Source organism: Aegilops tauschii, chromosome 6 (assembly GCF_002575655.3).
Source record: "Aegilops tauschii subsp. strangulata cultivar AL8/78 chromosome 6, Aet v6.0, whole genome shotgun sequence".
Taxonomy (NCBI): Eukaryota; Viridiplantae; Streptophyta; class Magnoliopsida; order Poales; family Poaceae; genus Aegilops; species Aegilops tauschii.
In genome coordinates, this window is record NC_053040.3 from 275,630,233 (window position 1) to 275,652,377 (window position 22,145).

Sequence of the window (22,145 nt, forward strand, 5' to 3'; positions counted from 1 at the left end):
CGTGGTAGAAATTTTGTCTCATTTGGGGCAGGTTTGGGTATATGCTTCTCACAAACCGGAGCTTCTCACAACAAGCATGATGGTTTTCGGTAGGGAACGTCCGACCTTTGGGGATGAAACGATATCCATTGCCTTTTATTGCTTTCAATTTTTTTTCTCGTGTCAACATAGAACAACACGAGTGTTGTGTGAAATTTTGTGATTTTTCGGGGTTCGTTTGGACATTTTTATGCATTAACTGAGTTTTCAGTGCATTTATGTGCATAATTCTTTTTAGAACTACATGCACATGCTCCAGTGCATATAAATTGGTCGAAAAATCAAATCTGTGTCCTTGGTGCATGCTTAGGTCCCATGCAAGAAATGGGAATGAATTTCAAACACCAGGGCACCGTTGATTGCCGGCAAAATATTGAGATGCCTGGTTTTTAAATTCTAGTAAATCCAAAAGTTGTCTGAAATTCATGAAACTCGGGATGCTATCATGGAGCAGCATCAACATGCCGTGGTACAATTTTGTCCCATTCGAGGCAGGTTTGGGTATATGCTTCTCACAAACCGGAGCTTCTCACAACAAGCATGATGGTGTTCGGTACGCATCGTCCCACCTTTGGGGACGAAACGATATCCATTGCCTCTTATTCCTTTCAAAAAAATTTCTCGTGTCAAAAAAGAACAACAGGAGTGTTGTGTGACTTTTTGTGATTTTTCGGGGTTCGTTTGGACATTTTTACGCATTAACTGAGTTTTCAATGCATTTATGTGCATAATTCAAGTTTGAACTATAGGCACACGCTCCAGTGCATATAAATTGGTCGAAAAACCAAAACTGTGTCCTTGGGTGCATGCTTAGGTCCCAGGCAAGAAATGCGAATGAATTTCAAACACCAGGGCGCCGTTGGTTGCGGGCAAAACATTGAGATGTCTGGTATTCAAATTCTAGTAAATCCAAAACTCGTCTGAAATTCACGAACCTTGGCATGCTATCATGGGTCGGCATCAACATGCCGTGGTAAAAAAATCCCATTTGGGGCAGGTTCGGGTATATGCTTCTCACAACAAGCATGATGGTTTTCGGTATGGAACGTCCCTCCATTGGGGACGAAACGATATCCATTGCCTCTTACTGCTTTCAAAAAAAAATCTCATGTCAATATCGAACAACAGGAGTGTTGTGTGAATTTTTGTTATTTTTCGGGGTTCGTTTGGACATTTTTATGCATTAACTAAGTTTTCAATGCATTTATGTGCATAATTCAAATTTGAACTACATGCACATGCTCCAGTGCATATAAATTAGTCAAAAAATCAAATCTGTGTCCTTGGGTGCATGCTTAGGTCCCATGAAAGAAATGGGAATGAATTTCAAACACACCAGGGCACCGTTGATTGCGGGCAAAACATTGAGATGCCTGGTTTTTAAATTCTAGTAAATCCAAAACTCGTCTGAAATGCATGAACCTTGGCATGCCATCATGGGGCGGCATCAACATGTCGTGGTAAAAAATTTGTCCCATTTGGGGCAGGTTTGGGTATATGCTTCTCAAATTTGGGGATAAAACGATATCCATTGCCTGTTATTGCTTTCAAATGTTTGTCTCGTGTCAACATAGAACAACAAGAGTGTTGTGTGAAGTTTTGTGATTTTCGGGGTTCGTTTGGACATTTTAATACATTAACTGAGTTTTCAATTCATTTATGTGCAAAATTCAAATTTGAACTACATGCACATGGTCCAGTGCATATAAATTGGTCGAAAAATCAAATCTGTGTCCTTGGGTGCATGCTTAGGACCCATGCAAGAAATTGGAATGAATTTCAAACACTAGGGCACCGTTGATTACCGGCAAAAAATTTTGATGCTTGGTTTTTAAATTCTAGTAAATCCAAAATTAGTCTGAAATTCATGAAACTTGCCATGCTATCATGGAGCGGCATCAACATGAAGTGGTACAAATTTTGTCCCATTTGGGGCAGGTTTGGGTATATCCTTGTCACAAACCGGAGCTTCTCACAACAAGCATGATGGTTTTCGGTAGGGAAGGTCCCACCATTGGGGACGAAACGATATCCATTGCCTCTTATTGCTTTCAATTTTTTTTCTCGTGTCAATAGAACAACATGAGTGTTGTGTGAATTTTTGTGATTTTTCTGGGTTCGTTTGGACATTTTTATGCATTAACTAAGTTTGCATTGCATTTATGTGCATAACTCAAATTTGAACTACAGGGACATGCTCCAGTGCATATAAATTGGTCGAAAATCAAATCTGTGTCCTTGAGTGCATGCTTAGGTCCCATGCAAGAAATGGGAATGAATTTCAAACACCAGGGCACTGTTGATTGCCGTCAAAACATTGAGTGCCTGGTTTTTAAATTCTAGTAAATCCAAAACTCGTCTGAAATTCATGAAACTTGGCATGCGATCATGGAGCGGCATCAACATGCCGTGGTAAAAAATTTGTCCCATTTGGGGCAGGTTTGGGTATATGCTTCTCACAAACCGGAGCTTCTCACAACAAGCATGGTAGTTTTCGGTTGGGAACGTTCCACCTTTGGGGACGAAACGATATCCATTGCCTCTTATTGCTTTCAAATTTTTTCTCGTGTCAACATAGAACAATAGGAGTATTGAGTGAATTTTTGTGATTTTTCGGGGTTCGTTTGGACATTTTTATGCATTAACTGATTTTTCAATGCATTTATGTGCATAATTCAAATTTGAACTACATGCACATGCTCCAGTGCATATAAATTGGTCAAAAAATCAAATCTGTGTCGTTGGGTGCATGCTTAGGTCCCATGAAAGAAATGGGAATGAATTTCAAACACCAGGGCACCGTTGATTGCGGGCATTGAGATGCCTGGTTTTTAAATTCTAGTAAATCCAAAACTCGTCTGAAATTCATGAACCTTGGCATGCTATCATGGGGCGACATCATCATGTCGTGGTAAAATTTTTGTCCCATTTGGGACAGGTTTGGGTATATGCTTCTCACAAACCGGAGCTTCTCACAACAAGCATGATGGTTTTCGGTAGGGAACGTCCCACCTTTGGGGACGAAACGATATCCATTGCCTCATATTGCTTTCAAATTTTTTCTCGTGTCAACATAGAACAACAGGAGTGTTGTGTGAATTTTTGTGATTTTTCGGGGTTCATTTGGACATTTTATGCATTAACTGAGTTTTCAATGCATTTATGTGAATAATTCAAATTTGAACTACTAGCACATGCTCCAGTGCATATAAATTAGTCGAAAAGTCAAATCTGTGTCCTTGGGTGCATGCTTAGGTCCCATGCAAGAAATGGGAATGAATTTCAAACACCAGGGCACTGTTGATTGCCGGCAAAACATTGAGATGCTTGGTTTTTAAATTCTAATAAATCAAAAACTCGTCTAAATTCATGAAACTTGGCATGCTATTATGGAGCGGTATCAGCATGTCGTGGTAAATTTTTTGTCCCATTTGGGGCAGGTTTGGGTATATGCTTCTCACTAACAGGAGCTTCTCACAGCAAGCATGATGGTTTTCGGTAGGGAACGTCCCACCTTTGGGGACGAAACGATATCTATTGCCTCTTATTGCTTTCAAAAATATTCTCGTGTCAACATAGAACAACAGGAGTGTTGTGTGAACTTTTGTGATTTTTCAGGGTTCGTTTGGACATTTTTATGCATTAACTAAGTTTTCAATGCATTTATGTGCATAATTCAAATTTGAACTACATGCACATGCTCCAGTGCATACAAATTGGTTGAAAATTCAAATCTGTGTCCTTGGGTGCATGCTTAGGTCCCATGAAAGAAATGGGAATGAATTTCAAACACACCAGGGCACCGTTGATTGCGGGCAAAACATTGAGATGCCTGGTTTTTAAATTCTAGTAAAACCAAAACTCGTCTGAAATGCATGAACCTTGGCATGCCATCATGGGGCGGCATCAACATGTCGTGGTAAAAAATTTGTCCCATTTGGGGCAGGTTTGGGTATATGCTTCTCACATTTGGGGAAAAAACGATATCCATTGCCTGTTATTGCTTTCAAATGTTTGTCTCGTGTCAACATAGAACAACAAGAGTGTTGTGTGAAGTTTTGTGATTTTCGGGGTTCGTTTGGACATTTTAATACATTAACTGAGTTTTCAATTCATTTATGTGCAAAATTCAAATTTGAACTACATGCACATGGTCCAGTGCATATAAATTGGTCGAAAAATCAAATCTGTGTCCTTGGGTGCATGCTTAGGACCCATGCAAGAAATTGGAATGAATTTCAAACACTAGGGCACCGTTGATTACCGGCAAAAAAATTTGATGCTTGGTTTTTAAATTCTAGTAAATCCAAAACTCGTCTGAAATTCATGAAACTTGGCATGCTATCATGGAGCGGCATCAACATGCAGTGGTACAAATTTTGTCCCATTTGGGGCAGGTTTGGGTATATCCTTGTCACAAACCGGAGCTTCTCACAACAAGCATGATGGTTTTCGGTAGGGAAGGTCCCACCATTGGGGACGAAACGATATCCATTGCCTCTTATTGCTTTCAATTTTTTTCTCGTGTCAATAGAACAACATGAGTGTTATGTGAATTTTTGTGATTTTTCTGGGTTCGTTTGGACATTTTTATGCATTAACTAAGTTTGCATTGCATTTATGTGCATAATTCAAATTTGAACTACAGGGACATGCTCCAGTGCATATAAATTGGTCGAAAATCAAATCTGTGTCCTTGAGTGCATGCTTAGGTCCCATGCAAGAAATGGGAATGAATTTCAAACACCAAGGCACCGTTGATTGCCGTCAAAACATTGAGTGCCTGGTTTTTAAATTCTAGTAAATCCAAAACTCGTCTGAAATTCATGAAACTTGGCATGCGATCATGGAGCGGCATCAACATGCCGTGGTAAAAAATTTGTCCCATTTGGGGCAGGTTTGGGTATATGCTTCTCACAAACCGGAGCCTCTCTCAACAAGCATGGTAGTTTTCGGTTGGGAACGTTCCACCTTTGGGGACGAAACGATATCCATTGCCTCTTATTGCTTTCAAATTTTTTCTCGTGTCAACATAGAACAATAGGAGTATTGAGTGAATTTTTGTGATTTTTCGGGGTTCGTTTGGACATTTTTATTCATTAACTGATTTTTCAATGCATTTATGTGCATAATTCAAATTTGAACTACATGCACATGCTCCAGTGCATATAAATTGGTCAAAAAATCAAATCTGTGTCGTTGGGTGCATGCTTAGGTCCCATGAAAGAAATGGGAATGAATTTCAAACACCAGGGCACCGTTGATTGCGGGCATTGAGATGCCTGGTTTTTAAATTCTAGTAAATCCAAAACTCGTCTGAAATTCATGAACCTTGGCATGCTATCATGGGGCGACTTCAGCATGTCGTGGTAAAATTTTTGTCCCATTTGGGACAGGTTTGGGTATATGCTTCTCACAAACCGGAGCTTCTCACAACAAGCATGATGGTTTTCGGTAGGGAACGTCCCACCTTTGGGGACGAAACGATATCCATTGCCTCGTATTGCTTTCAAATTTTTTCTCGTGTCAACATAGAACAACAGGAGTGTTGTGTGAATTTTTGTGATTTTTCGGGGTTCATTTGGACATTTTATGCATTAACTGAGTTTTCAATGCATTTATGTGAATAATTCAAATTTGAACTACTAGCACATGCTCCAGTGCATATAAATTAGTCGAAAAATCAAATCTGTGTCCTTGGGTGCATGCTTAGGTCCCATGCAAGAAATGGGAATGAATTTCAAACACCAGGGCACTGTTGATTGCTGGCAAAACATTGAGATGCTTGGTTTTTAAATTCTAATGAATAAAAAACTAGTCTAAATTCATGAAACTTGGCATGCTATTATGGAGCGGTATCAACATGTCGTGGTAAATTTTTTGTCCCATTTGGGGCAGGTTTGGGTATATGCTTCTCACTAACAGGAGCTTCTCACAGCAAGCATGATGGTTTTCGGTAGGGAACGTCCCACCTTTGGGGACGAAACGATATCTATTGCCTCTTATTGCTTTCAAAAATATTCTCGTGTCAACATAGAACAACAGGAGTGTTGTGTGAACTTTTGTGATTTTTCAGGGTTCGTTTGGACATTTTTATGCATTAACTGAGTTTTCAATGCATTTATGTGCATAATTCAAATTTGAACTACATGCACATGCTCCAGTGCATACAAATTGGTTGAAAATTCAAATCTGTGTCCTTGGGTGCATGCTTAGGTCCCATGAAAGAAATGGGAATGAATTTCAAACACACCAGGGCACCATTGATTGCGGGCAAAACATTGAGATGCCAGGTTTTTAAATTCTAGTAAATCCAAAACTCGTCTGAAATGCATGAACCTTGGCATGCCATCATGGGGCGGCATCAACATGTCGTGGTAAAAAATTTGTCCCATTTGGGGCAGGTTTGGGTATATGCTTCTCACATTTGGGGATAAAACGATATCCATTGCCTGTTATTGCTTTCAAATGTTTGTCTCGTGTCAACATAGAACAACAAGAGTGTTGTGTGAAGTTTTGTGATTTTCGGGGTTCGTTTGGACATTTTAATACATTAACTGAGTTTTCAATTCATTTATGTGCAAAATTCAAATTTGAACTACATGCAGATGCTCCAGTGCATATAAATTGGTCGAAAAATCAAATATGTGTCCTTGGGTGCATGCTTAGTACCCATGCAAGAAATTGGAATGAATTTCAAACACTAGGGCACCGTTGATTACCGACAAAAAATTTTGATGCTTGGTTTTTAAATTCTAGTAAATCCAAAACTCGTCTGAAATTCATGAAACTTGGCATGCTATCATGGAGCGGCATCAACATGCAGTGGTACAAATTTTGTCCCATTTGGGGCAGGTTTGGGTATATCCTTGTCACAAACCGGAGCTTCTCACAACAAGCATGATGGTTTTCGGTAGGGAAGGTCCCACCATTGGGGACGAAACGATATCCATTGCCTCTTATTGCTTTCAATTTTTTTTCTCGTGTCAATAGAACAACATGAGTGTTGTGTGAATTTTTGTGATTTTTCTGGGTTCGTTTGGACATTTTTATGCATTAACTAAGTTTGCATGGCATTTATGTGCATAATTCAAATTTGAACTACAGGGACATGCTCCAGTGCATATAAATTGGTCGAAAATCAAATCTGTGTCCTTGAGTGCATGCTTAGGTCCCATGCAAGAAATGGGAATGAATTTCAAACACCAGGGCACCGTTGATTGCCGTCAAAACATTGAGTGCCTGGTTTTTAAATTCTAGTAAATCCAAAACTCGCCTGAAATTCCTGAAACTTGCCATGCGATCATGGAGCGGCATCAACATGCTGTGGTAAAAAATTTGTCCCATTTGGGGCAGGTTTGGGTATATGCTTCTCACAAACCGGAGCCTCTCACAACAAGCATGGTAGTTTTCGGTTGGGAACGTTCCACCTTTGGGGACGAAACGATATCCATTGCCTCTTATTGCTTTCAAATTTGTCTCGTGTCAACATAGAACAATAGGAGTATTGAGTGAATTTTTGTGATTTTTCGGGGTTCGTTTGGACATTTTTATGCATTAACTGATTTTTCAATGCATTTATGTGCATAATTCAAATTTGAACTACATGCACATGCTCCAGTGCATATAAATTGGACAAAAAATCAAATCTGTGTTGTTGGGTGCATGCTTAGGTCCCATGAAAGAAATGGGAATGAATTTCAAACACCAGGGCACCGTTGATTGCGGGCATTGAGATGCCTGGTTTTTAAATTCTAGTAAATCCAAAACTCGTCTGAAATTCATGAACCTTGGCATGCTATCATGGGGCGACATCATCATGTCGTGGTAAAATTTTTGTCCCATTTGGGACAGGTTTGGGTATATGCTTCTCACAAACCGGAGCTTCTCACAACAAGCATGATGGTTTTCGGTAGGGAACGTCCCACCTTTGGGGACGAAACGATATCCATTGCCTCGTATTGCTTTCAAATTTTTTCTCGTGTCAACATAGAACAACAGGAGTGTTGTGTGAATTTTTGTGATTTTTCGGGGTTCATTTGCACATTTTATGCATTAACTGAGTTTTCAATGCATTTATGTGAATAATTCAAATTTGAACTACTAGCACATGCTCCAGTGCATATAAATTAGTCGAAAAATCAAATCTGTGTCCTTGGGTGCATGCTTAGGTCCCATGCAAGAAATGGGAATGAATTTCAAACACCAGGGCACTGTTGATTGCCGGCAAAACATTGAGATGCTTGGTTTTTAAATTCTAATAAATCAAAAACTCGTCTAAATTCATGAAACTTGGCATGCTATTATGGAGCGGTATCAACATGTCGTGGTAAATTTTTTGTCCCATTTGGGGCAGGTTTGGGTATATGCTTCTCACTAACATGAGCTTCTCACAGCAAGCATGATGGTTTTCGGTAGGGAACGTCCCACCTTTGGGGACGAAACGATATCTATTGCCTCTTATTGCTTTCAAAAATATTCTCGTGTCAACATAGAACAACAGGAGTGTTGTGTGAACTTTTGTGATTTTTCAGGGTTCGTTTGGACATTTTTATGCATTAACTGAGTTTTCAATGCATTTATGTGCATAATTCAAATTTGAACTACATGCACATGCTCCAGTGCATACAAATTGGTTGAAAATTCAAATCTGTGTCCTTGGGTGCATGCTTAGGTCCCATGAAAGAAATGGGAATGAATTTCAAACACACCAGGGCACCGTTGATTGCGGGCAAAACATTGAGATGCCTGGTTTTTAAATTCTAGTAAATCCAAAACTCGTCTGAAATGCATGAACCTTGGCATGCCATCATGGGGCGGCATCAACATGTCGTGGTAAAAAATTTGTCCATTTGGGGCAGGTTTGGGTATATGCTTCTCACATTTGGGGATAAAACGATATCCATTGCCTGTTATTGCTTTCAAATGTTTGTCTCGTGTTAACATAGAACAACAAGAGTGTTGTGTGAAGTTTTGTGATTTTCGGGGTTCGTTTGGACATTTTAATACATTAACTGAGTTTTCAATTCATTTATGTGCAAAATTCAAATTTGAACTACATGCACATGCTCCAGTGCATATAAATTGGTCGAAAAATCAAATCTGTGTCCTTGGGTGCATGCTTAGGACCCATGCAAGAAATTGGAATGAATTTCAAACACTAGGGCACCGTTGATTACCGGCAAAAAATTTTGATGCTTGGTTTTTAAATTCTAGTAAATCCAAAACTCGTCTGAAATTCATGAAACTTGGCATGCTATCATGGAGCGGCATCAACATGCAGTGGTACAAATTTTGTCCCATTTGGGGCAGGTTTGGGTATATCCTTGTCACAAACCGGAGCTTCTCACAACAAGCATGATGGTTTCGGTAGGGAAGGTCCCACGATTGGGGACGAAACGATATCCATTGCCTCTTATTGCTTTCAATTTTTTTTCTCGTGTCAATAGAACAACATGAGTGTTGTGTGAATTTTTGTGATTTTTCTGGGTTCGTTTGGACCTTTTTTATGCATTAACTAAGTTTGCATTGCATTTATGTGCATAATTCAAATTTGAACTACAGGGACATGCTCTAGTGCATATAAATTGGTCGAAAATCAAATCTGTGTCCTTGAGTGCATGCTTAGGTCCCATGCAAGAAATGGGAATGAATTTCAAACACCAGGGCACCGTTGATTGCCGTCAAAACATTGAGTGCCTGGTTTTTAAATTCTAGTAAATCCAAAACTCGTCTGAAATTCATGAAACTTGGCATGCGATCATGGAGCGGCATCAACATGCCGTGGAAAAAAATTTGTCCCATTTGGGGCAAGTTTGGGTATATGCTTCTCACAAACCGGAGCCTCTCACAACAAGCATGGTAGTTTTCGGTTGGGAACGTTCCACCTTTGGGGACGAAACGATATCCATTGCCTCTTATTGCTTTCAAATTTTTTCTCGTGTCAACATAGAACAATAGGAGTATTGAGTGAATTTTTGTGATTTTTCGGGGTTCGTTTGGACATTTTTATGCATTAACTGATTTTTCAATGCATTTATGTGCATAATTCAAATTTGAACTACATGCACATCCTCCAGTGCATATAAATTGGTCAAAAAATCAAATCTGTGTCGTTGGGTGCATGCTTAGGTCCCATGAAAGAAATGGGAATGAATTTCAAACACCAGGGCACCGTTGATTGCGGGCATTGAGTTGCCTGGTTTTTAAATTCTAGTAAATCCAAAACTCGTCTAAAATTCATGAACCTTGGCATGCTATCATGGGGCGACATCATCATGTCGTGGTAAAATTTTTGTCCCATTTGGGACAGGTTTGGGTATATGCTTCTCACAAACCGGAGCTTCTCACAACAAGCATGATGGTTTTCGGTAGGGAACGTCCCACCTTTGGGGACGAAACGATATCCATTGCCTCGTATTGCTTTCAAATTTTCTCGTGTCAACATAGAACAACAGGAGTGTTGTGTGAATTTTTGTGATTTTTCGGGGTTCATTTGGTCATTTTATGCATTAACTGAGTTTTCAATGAATTTATGTGAATAATTCAAATTTGAACTACTAGCACATGCTCCAGTGCATATAAATTAGTCGAAAAATCAAATCTGTGTCCTTGGGTGCATGCTTAGGTCCCATGCAAGAAATGGGAATGAATTTCAAACACCAGGGCACTGTTGATTGCCGGAAAAACATTGAGATGCTTGGTTTTTAAATTCTAATATATCAAAAACTCGTCTAAATTCATGAAACTTGGCATGCTATCATGGAGCGGCATCAACATGTCGTGGTAAATTTTTTGTCCCGTTTGGGGCAGGTTTGGGTATATGCTTCTCACTAACAGGAGCTTCTCACAGCAAGCATGATGGTTTTCGGTAGGGAACGTCCCACCTTTGGGGACGAAACGATATCTATTGCCTCTTATTGCTTTCAAAAATATTCTCGTGTCAACATAGAACAACAGGAGTGTTGTGTGAACTTTTGTGATTTTTCAGGGTTCGTTTGGACATTTTATGCATTAACTGAGTTTTCAATGCATTTATGTGCATAATTCAAATTTGAACTACATGCACATGCTCCAGTGCATACAAATTGGTTGAAAATTCAAATCTGTATCCTTGGGTGCATGCTTAGGTCCCATGAAAGAAATGGGAATGAATTTCAAACACACCAGGGCACCGTTGATTGCGGGCAAAACATTGAGATGCCTGGTTTTTAAATTCTAGTAAATCCAAAATCCGTCTGAAATGCATGAACCTTGGCATGCCATCATGGGGCGGCATCAACATGTTGTGGTATAAAATTTGTCCCATTTGGGGCAGGTTTGGGTATATGCTTCTCACAAACCGGAGCTTCTCAGAACAAGCATGATGGTTTTCGATAGGGAATGTCCCACCTTTGGGGACGAAACGATATCCATTGCCTCGTATTGCTTTCAAATTTTTTCTCGTGTCAACATAGAACAACAGGAGTGTTGTGTGAATTTTTGTGATTTTCGGGGTTCGTTTGGACATTTTTATGCATTAACAGAGTTTTCAATGCATTTATGTGCATAAGTCAAATTTGAACTACATGCACATGCTCCGGTGCATATAAATTAGTCGAAAAATCAAATATGTGTTCTTGGGTGCATGCTTAGGTCCCCTGCAAGAAATGGGAATGAATTTCAAACACTAGGGCACCGTTGATTGCCGGCAAAACATTAAGATGATCGGTTTTCAAATTCTACTAAATCCAAAACTCGTCTGAAATTCATGAAACCTGGCATGCTTTCATGGAGTGGCATCAACATGCCGTGGTACAAATTTTGTCCCATTTGGGGCAGGTTTGGGTATATACTTCTCACAAACCGGAGCTTCTCACAACAAGCATGATGGTTTTCGGTAGGGAACGTCCCATCTTTGGGGATGAAACGATATCCATTGCCTCTTATTCTTTCAAAAAAATCTCGTGACAATATAGAACAACAGGAGTGTTGTGTGAATTATTGTGATTTTTCGGGGTTCGTTTGGACATTTTTATGCATTAACTGAGTTTTCAATGAATCTATGTGCATAATTCAAATTTGAACTACATGCACATGCTCCAGTGCATATAAATTGGTCGAAAAATCAAATATGTGTCCTTGGGTGCATGCTTAGGTCCCATGCAAGAAATGGGAATGAATTTAAAACACCAGGGCACCGTTGATTGCCGGCAAAACATTGAGATGCCTGGTTTTTAAATTCTAGTAAATCCAAAACTCGTCTGAAATTCATGAAACTTGGGATGCTATCATGGAGCGGCATCAACATGCCGTGGTACAAAATTTGTCCCATTGGAGGCAGGTTTGGGTATATGCTTCTCAGAAACCGGAGCTTCTCACAACAAGCATGATGGTGTTCAGTAGGGATCGTCCCACCTTTGGGGACGACACGATATCCATTGCCTCTTATTCCTTTCAAAAAAATTCTCGTGTCAACAAAGAACAACAGGAGTGTTGTGTGAATTTTTATGATTTTTCGGGGTTCGTTTGGACATTTTTATGCATTAACTGAGTTTTGAATGCATTTATGTGCATAATTCAAATTTGAACTATAGGCAAACGCTCCAGGGCATATAAATTGGTCGAAAAACCAAAACTGTGTCCTTGGGTGCATGCTTAGGTCCCATGCAAGAAATGGGAATGAATTTCAAACACCAGGGCGCCGTTGGTTGCCGGCAAAATATTGAGATGTGTGGTTTTCAAATTCTAGTAAATCCAAAACTCGTCTGAAATTCATGAACCTTGGCATGCTATCATGGGTCGGCATCAACATGCCGTGGTAAAAAATCCCATTTGGGGCAGGTTTGGGTATATGCTTCTCACAAACCGGAGCTTCTCACAACAAGCATGATGGTTTTCGGTAGGGAACGTCCCACCTTTGGGGAGGAAACGATATCCATTGCCTCTTATTGCTTTCAAATTTTTTCTCGTGTCAACATAGAACAACTGGAGTGTTGTGTGAATTTTTGTGATTTTCGGGGTTCGTTTGGACATTTTAATGCATTAACTGAGTTTTCAATACATTTATGTGCATAATTCAAATTTGAACTACATGCACATGCTCCAGCGCATATAAATTGGTCGAAGAATCAAATCTCTGTCCTTGGGTGCATGCTTAGGTCCCGTGCAAAAAATGGGAATGAATTTCAAACACTAGGGCACCGTTGATTGCCGGCAAAACATTTAGATGTGTGGTTTTTAAATTCTAGTAAATCCAAAACTTGTCTGAAATTCATGAAACTTGGCATGCTATCCTGGAGCGGCATCAACATGTCGTGGTACATTTTTTATCCCATTTGGGGCAGGTTTGCGTATATGCTTCTCACAAACCGGAGCTTCTCACAACAAGCATGACGGTTTTTGGTAGGGAATGTCCCACCTTTGGGGACGAAACGATATCCATTGCCTCTTATTGCTTTCAAATTTTTTTCTCATGTCAACATAAAACAACAGAAGTGTTGTGTGAAGTTTTGCGATTTTTCGGGGTTCGTTTGGACATTTTTATGCATTAGTTGAGTTTTCAATGCATTTATGTGCATAATTCAAATTTAAACTACTGGGACATGCTCCGGTGCATATTAATTGGTCGCAAATCAAATCGGTGTCCTTGGGTGCATCCTTAGGTCCCATGCAAGAAACGGGAAAGAATTTCAAACACCAGGGCACCATTGATTGCCGGCAAAACATTGAGATGCCTGGTTTTTAAATTCTATTAAAACCAAAACTCGTCTGAAATTCATGAACCTTGGCATGCTATCATGGGGCGGCCTCAACATGTCGTGGTAAAATTTTTGTCCCATTTGGGGCAGGTTTGGGTATATGCTTCTCACAAACCGGAGCTTCTCACAACAAGAATGATGGTTTTCGGTAGGGAATGTCCCACCTTTGGGGATGAAACGATATCCATTGCCTCCTATTGCTTTCAAATTTTTCTCATGTCAACATAGAACAACAGGAGTGTTCTGTGAATTTTTGTGATTTTCGGGGTTCGTTTGGACATTTTTGTGCATTAACTGAGTTTTCAATGCATTTATGTGCATAATTCAAATTTGAACTACATGCACATGCTCCAGTGCATATAAATTGATCGAAAAATCAAATATGTGTCCTTGGGTGCATGCTTAGGTCCCATGCAAGAAATGCGAATAAATTTCAAACACGAGGGCACCGTTGATTGCCGGCAAAACATTGAGATGCCTGGTTTTTAAATTCAAGTAAATCCAAAACTCGTCTGAAATTCATGAAACTTGGCATGCTATCATGGAGCGGCATCAACATGCCGTGGTACAAATTTTGTCCCATTCGAGGCAGGTTTGGGTATATGCTTCTCACAAACCGGAGCTTCTCACAACAAGCATGATGGTGTTCGGTAGGGATCGTCCCACCTTTGGGGACGAAACGATATCCATTGCCTCTTATTCCTTTCAAACAATTTTCTCGTGTCAACAAAGAGCAACAGGAGTGTTGTGTGAATTTTTGTGATTTTTCGTTTGGACATTTTTATGCATTAACTGAGTTTTCAATGCATTTATGTGCATAATTCGAATTCGAACTATAGGCAAACGCTCCAGTGCATATAAATTGGTTGAAAAACGAAAACTGTGTCCTTGGGTGCATGCTTAGGTCCCATGCAAGAAATGGGAATGAATTTCAAACACCAGGGCGCCGTTGGTTTCCGGCAAAATATTGAGATGTCTGGTTCTCAAATTCTAGTAAATCCAAAACTCGTCTGAAATTCATGAACCTTGGCATGCTAGCATGGGTCGGCATCAACATGCCGTGGTAAAAAAATCCCATTTGGGGCAGGTTTGGGTATATGCTTCTCACAAACCGGAGCTTCTCACAACAAGCATGATGGTTTTCGGTAGGGAACGTCCCACCTTTGGGGACGAAATGATATCCATTGCCTCTTATTGCTTTCACAATTTTTTCTTGTGTCAATATAGAACAACAGGAGTGTTGTGTGAATTTTTGTGATTTTGGGGTTCGTTTGGACATTTTTATGAATTAACTGAGTTTTCAATGCATTTATGTGCATAATTCAAATTTGAACTACATGCACATCCTCCAGTGCATATAAATTGGTCGAAAAATCAAATATGTGTCCTTGGCTGCATGCTTAGGTCCCATGCAGGAAATGGGAATGAATTTCAAACACCAGGGCACTGTTGATTGCCGGCAAAACATTGAGATGCCTGGTTTTTAAATTCTAGTAAATCCAAAACTCGTCTGAAATTCATGCAACTTGGCATGCTATCATGGAGCGGCATCAACATGCCGTGGTACAAATTTTGTCCCATTTCGGGAAGGTTTGGGTATATGCTTCTCACAAACCGGAGCTTCTCACAACAAGCATGATGGTGTTCGGTAGGGAACGTCCCACCTTTGGGGACGAAACGATATCCATTGCCTCTTATTGCTTTCAAATTTTTTTCTCGTGTCAACATAGAACAACAGGAGTATTGTGTGAATTTTTGTGATTTTTTGGGGTTTGTTTGGATATTTTTATGCATTAGCTGAGTTTTCAATGCATTTATGTGCATAAATCAAATTTGAACTACATGCACATGCTCTAGTGCATATAAATTGGTTAAAAAATCAAATCTGTGTCCTTGGGTGCATGTTTAGGTCCCATGGAAGAAATGGGAATGAATTCCAAACACCAGGGCACCGTTGATTGCCGGCAAAACATTGAGATGCCTGGTTTTTAAATTCTAGTAAATCCAAAACTCGTCTGAAATTCATGAAACTTGGCATGCTATCATGGAGCGGCATCAACATGTCGTGGTACAAATTTTGTCCCATTCGCGGCAGGTATGGGTATATGCTTCTCACAAACCGGAGCTTATCACAACAAGCATGATGGTGTTCAGTAGGGAACGTCCCACCTTTGGGGACGAAACGATATCCATTGCCTCTTATTGCGTTCAATTTTTTTTCTCGTGTCAACATAGAACAACAGGAGTATTGTGTGAATTTTTGTCATTTTTTGGGGTTCGTTTGGATATTTTTATGCATTAACTTAGTTTTCAATGCATTTATGTGCATAAATCAAATTTGACCTACATGCACATGCTCCAGTGCATATAAATTGGTTGAAAAATCAAACTGTGTCCTTGGGTGCATGCTTAGGTCCCATGCAAGAAATGGGAATGAATTTCAAACACCAGGGCGCTGTTGATTGCCGGCAAAACATTGAGATGTCTGGTTTTTAAATTCTAGTAAATCCAAAACTCGTCTGAAATTCATGAACCTTGGCCTGCTTTCATGGGGCGACATCAACATGCCGTGGTAAAAAAAATCCCATTTGGGGCAGGTTTGGGTATATGCTTCTCACAAACCGGAACTTCTCACAACGAGCATGATGGTTTCGGTAGGGAACGTCCCACCTTTGGGGTCGAAATGATATCCATTGCCTCTTATTGCTTTCACAATTTTTTCTTTTGTCAATATAGAACAACAGGAGTGTTGTGTGAATTTTTGTGATTTTTTGGGTTCGTTTGGACACTTTTATACATTAACTGAGTTTTCAATTCATTTATGTGCATAATTCAAATTTGAACTACATACACATGCTCCAGTGCATATAAATTTGTCGAAAAATAAAATATGTGTCCTTGGGTGCATGCTTAGCTCCCATGCAAGAAATGTGAATGAATTTCAAACACCAGGGCACCGTTGATTGCCGCAAAACATTGAGATGCCTGGTTTTTAAATTCTAGTAAATCCAAAACTCGTCAGAAATTCATGAAACTTGGCATGCTACCATGGAGCGGCATCAACATGTCGTGGTACAAATTTTGTCCCATTTCGGGCAGGTTTGGGTATATGCTTCTCACAAACCGGAGCTTCTCATAACAAGCATGATAGTTTTCGGTAGGGACGTCCCACCTTTGGGGACGAAACGATATGCATTTCCTCTTATTGCTTTAACTTTTTTTCTCATGTCAATATAGAACAACAGGAGTGTTGTGTTAATTTTTGTGATTTTTCGGGGTTCGTTTGGACACTTTTATGCATTAACTGAGTTTTCAATGCATTTATGTGCATAATTCAAATTTGAACTACATGCACATGCTCCAGTGCATAAAAATTATTCGAAAAATCAAATATGTGTCCTTGGGTGCATGCTTAGGTCCCATGCAAGAAATGGGAATGAATTTCAAACACCAAGGCACCGTTGATTGATGGCAAAACATTGAGATGCCTGGTTTTTAAATTCTAGTAAATCCAAAACTCGTCAGAAATTCATGAAACTTTGGTATGCTATCATGGAGTGGTATCAACATGCCGTGGTACAAATTTTGTCCCATTTGGGGCAGGTTTGGGTATATGCTTCTCACAAACCGGAGCTTCTCACAACAAGCATGATGGTTTTCGGTAGGGAACGACGCACCTTTGGGGACGAAACGATATTCATTGCCTCTTATTGCTTTCAATTTTTGTTCTCATGTAAATATAGAACAACAGGAGTGTTGTGTGAATTTTTCTGATTTTTCGGGGTTCGTTTGGACATTTTTATGCATTAACTGAGTTTTCAATGCATTTATGTGCATAATTCAAATTTGAACTATAGGCAAACGCTCCAGTGCATATAAATTTGTCGAAAAATCAAATCTGTGTCCTTGGGTGCATGCTTAGGTCCCATGCGAGAAATGGGAATGAATTTCAAACACCAGGGCACCGTTGATTGCCGGCAAAACGTTGAGATGCCTCGGTTTTTAAATTCTAGTAAATCCAAAACTCGTCTGAAATTCATGAAACTTGGTATGTTATCTTCGAGCGGCATCAACATGCCGTGGTACAAATTTTGTCCCATTTGGGGTAGGTTTGGGTACATGCTTCTCACAAACCGGAGCTTCTCACAACAAGCATGATGGCTTTCGGTAGGGAACGTCCCAGCTTTGGGGACGAAACGATATCCATTGCCTCTTATTGCTTTCACAATTTTTTCTTGTGTCAATATAGAACAACAGGAGTGTTGTGTGAATTTTTCTGATTTTTCGGGGTTCGTTTGGACCTTTTTATGCATTAACTGAATTTTCAATGCATTTATGTGCATAATTCAAATTTGAACTACATGCACATGCTACAGTGCATATAAATTGGTCAAAAAAAATCAAATCTGTGTCCTTGGGTGCATGCTTAGGTCCCATGCAAGAAATGGGAATGAATTTCAAACACCAGGGCACCGTTGATTGCCGTCAAAACAATGAGATGCCTGGTTTTTAAATTCTAGTAAATCCAAAACTCGTGTGAAATTGATGAAACTTGGCATGCTATCATGGAGCGGCATCGACATGCCGTGGTACAAATTTTGTCCCATTTGGGGCAGGTTTGGGTATATGCTTCTCACAAATCGGAGCTTCTCACAACAAGCATGATAGTTTTCGGTAGGGAACGTCCCACCTTTGGAGACGAAACGATATCCATTGCCTCTTATTGCTTTCAAATTTTTTTGTCGTGTCAATATAGAACAACAGGAGTGTTGTGTGAATTTTTGTGATTTTTCGGGGTTCGCTTGGACATTTTTATGCATTAACTGAGTTTTCAATGCATTTATGTGCATGATTCAAATTTGAACTACATGCACATGCTCCAGTGCATATAAATTGGTCGAAAAATCAAATCTGTGTGCTTGGGTGCATGCTTAGGTCCCATGCAAGAAATGGGAATGAACGTCCAGCACCAGGGCACCGTTGGTTGCTGGCAAAACATTGAGATGCCTGATTTTTAAATTCTAGTAAATCCAAAACTCGTCTGAAATTCATGAAACATGGCATGCTATCATGGAGTGGCTTCAACATGCGGTGGTACAAATTTTGTCCCATTTGGGGCAGGTTTGGGTATATGCTTCTCACAAACTGGAGCTTCTCACAACAAGCATGATGGTTTTTGGTAGGAAACTTGCCACCTTTGGGGACGAAACGATATCCATTGCCTCTTATTGCTTTCAAATTCATGCCCCAAATTAAGTACTTGTAGTGCAAACCTCAATCCAGGGGTTTTTGGAAAACTCAATTTAGAAAATACTTTTAGCCAAATTATTTTTGTATGAAAATACTATTCTGTCCTATACACATGGCATGATCAGTGGGCAAAAGTTTGAAGCAAGGAGTTGTAGTGTAGGAGGTGGAGCTATAATATGGCTTTCATGAGCAATTGAAACCCCAGACAAAAATCCATGTCAAATAAAAAGCCAAATAATGCAAAAGTTTTTGTTGGTCCAAATTTTCATGATTTATTAATGCAAATGACATGTTACAAAATGCAAGGTGTGACAGACCTACCCCCCTTAGAAGAATCTCGTCCCCAAGATTCCTAAACTAGGCTTTGAAGAGAACTGGAAACTCGGATCTAAGGTAGTCTTCACGTTCCCAGGTTGCTTCTGCTCCAGTGTGGTTGCTCCACTGGACCATGAAGTACTTGATGGTGCGGCTTCGAGTGCGTCGCTCTGCTTCGTCCAATATGCAGATGGGCCTCTCACAGTAGGTCAAATCAGGCTGAAGGTCAATGGCTTGGTGATCGACGTCCTTGTAGAGATCAGGCTTGTCTGGAACTTGGAGACAATTCCGGAGTTGCGATACATGGAACACGTTGTGAACGTCGGATAGTTCAGGTGGCAGTTCCAACTGGTAAGCCACTTCTCCTTGTCATGTAGTGATCCTGAAGGGGCCGATAAATCTTGGTGCGAGCTTTCCCTTAACGTGGAAACGCTTGGTTCCCTTAAGAGGAGTTACTCGTAGGTACACATGGTCTCCAACTTGGAAGTTCACTTGTCGGCGACGAGTGTTGGCATAGCTCTTCTGTCTTGACTTGGCGGTCCTCAGTCGCTCTTTGACTAGCTGAACTTGCTCTTCCGCTTCATGGAGAACATCTGGTCCAAAGACTAGCCCTTCTCCAGTTTTCGACCAATTGAGGGGGGTGCGACACTTGCGCCCGTACAACACCTCAAATGGTGCCATCTGGAGGCTTGACTGATAACTATTGTTGTAGGAGAACTCGGCAAAAGGGAGGCATTCTTCCCACTTAGCTCCATATGCTAAGACACAGGCTCAGAGCATGTCTTCGAGTATCTGATTCACTCGTTCTGTCTGACCTTCGGTCTGTGGGTGGAAAGCATGCTGAAGGACAACTTGGTTCCCATGGCCTCTTGGAACTTCTTCTAGAACCTTGAGGTAAACTGAGTTCCTCAATCTGACACAATCTCCTTAGGAACACCATGAAGGCTTACGATTCTGTTGATGTATAGAGTTGCCAGCTGGTTGCCATCATAGGTAGTCTTGACAGAAATGAAATGGGCAACCTTGGTCAAATGGTCAGCAATGACCCATATGGAGTCATGTCCCTTGCTTGACCTGGGTAATCCAGTGATGAAGTCCATCCCGACCTTGTCCCACTTCCATTCAGGCACCTTGAGAGGTTGTAACAATCTAGCTGGTCGCTGATGTTTAGCTTTGACTCTCTGGCATATGTCACACTTAGCGAAGAAAGTGGCTATCTCTATTTTCATGCCATGCCACCAGAATCTTTCTTTCAGGTCTTGATACATCTTGGTTCCTCTAGGATCGATGGAGTACGGGGTGTCATGAGCTTCTTGTAATATCAAGTTCTTGAGCTCAGTCTTGTTCGGTATGCAAATGCGATTCCCAAACCACACCACTCCTTGCTCATCCTCTGTGAATCCTGGGGCTTTGCCTGCCTTGATTTTCCTTTTGATGCCTTCAATACTCTCGTGTCCCTTCTGAGCTTCCTTAACATCATCCATCAAGGTAGGCTTGACTTCGAGGATGCCCAAGAATCTTGGTGCAACCAGTTCCAATCTGAAGTTTTCAAGTTCCTTATACAAGGCAGGTAGCCTTTCCTTAATTATAGCGTTCAAGGAACAAGCCTTTCTGCTTAAGGCATCTGCTACCACATTAGCCTTTCCATGGTGGTATTGAACACTGAGGTCATAATCCTTGATCAACTCTAGCCATGTTCTCTGCCTCATGTTCAACTCCTTTTGAGTGAAGATATACTTTAGACTCTTATGATCGGTGTATATCTCACACTGCTTCCCTAGAAGGTAATACCGCCATGTCTTCAGGGCATGAACCACTGCTACTAACTCAAGGTCATGAGTATCATAGTTCTCTTCGTGAGGACGTAGCTGTCTGGATAGATATGCTATGACTCTGCCTTCTTGCATCAGAACACTTCCCAGTCCAGTTCGTGAGGAGTCACAATATATCACAAATTCCTTGTGGATATCAGGTGTGGCCAGAACTAGGGCAGTGGTCAATCTCTTCTTCAACTCTTGGAAGCTTTCTTCGCACTTCGGCATCCACTCAAACTTCTTGTCCTTCTTCAAGAGCTGGGTCATAGGTCGGGCAATGCTTGAGAATCCTTCGACGAACTTGCGATAATATCCCACGTGTCCGAGGAAGCTTCTAACTTCCTTCACATTGCTTGGGGATTGCCATTCAGTCACGGCCTAAATCTTGGCGGGGTCCATTGACAATCCTTCTTCAGCCAGAACATGCCCCAAGAATCCAACGTTGTGTAGCCAAAACTCACACTTGCTGAATTTGGCATATAGTTGGTGCTCTCGAAGCTTGTCTAGGACCGTCCTCAAGTGTTGCTCATGCTCTTCTTCAGACTTGGAAAAGACAAGTATGTCATCGATGAAGACAACAATGAACTTGTCCAAGTACTCCATGAAAACTTTGTTCATGAGGTACATGAAGTGGGCAGGGGCATTTGTTAAACCAAATAACATGACCGTGTACTCATACAGGACATATCGGGTTACAAACGTCGTCTGTGGAATATCTTGGGGTCTGATCTTCAGCTGATAGTACCCAGACCTCAGATCGATCTTGGAAAACACCTTGGCACCATTCAGCTGATCGAACAAATCTTCAATCTTGGGGAGTGGCTACATGTTCTTGATTGTGACTTCATTAAGGGAACGATAGTCAACACATAATCAGATGGTACCGTCCCTCTTTTCGACAAACAGAACAGGTGATCCCCAAGGTGAGGCACTAGGGCGGATGAATCCTTTCCTCAACTGCTCGGCGAGTTGCTTCTTCAACTCTGCT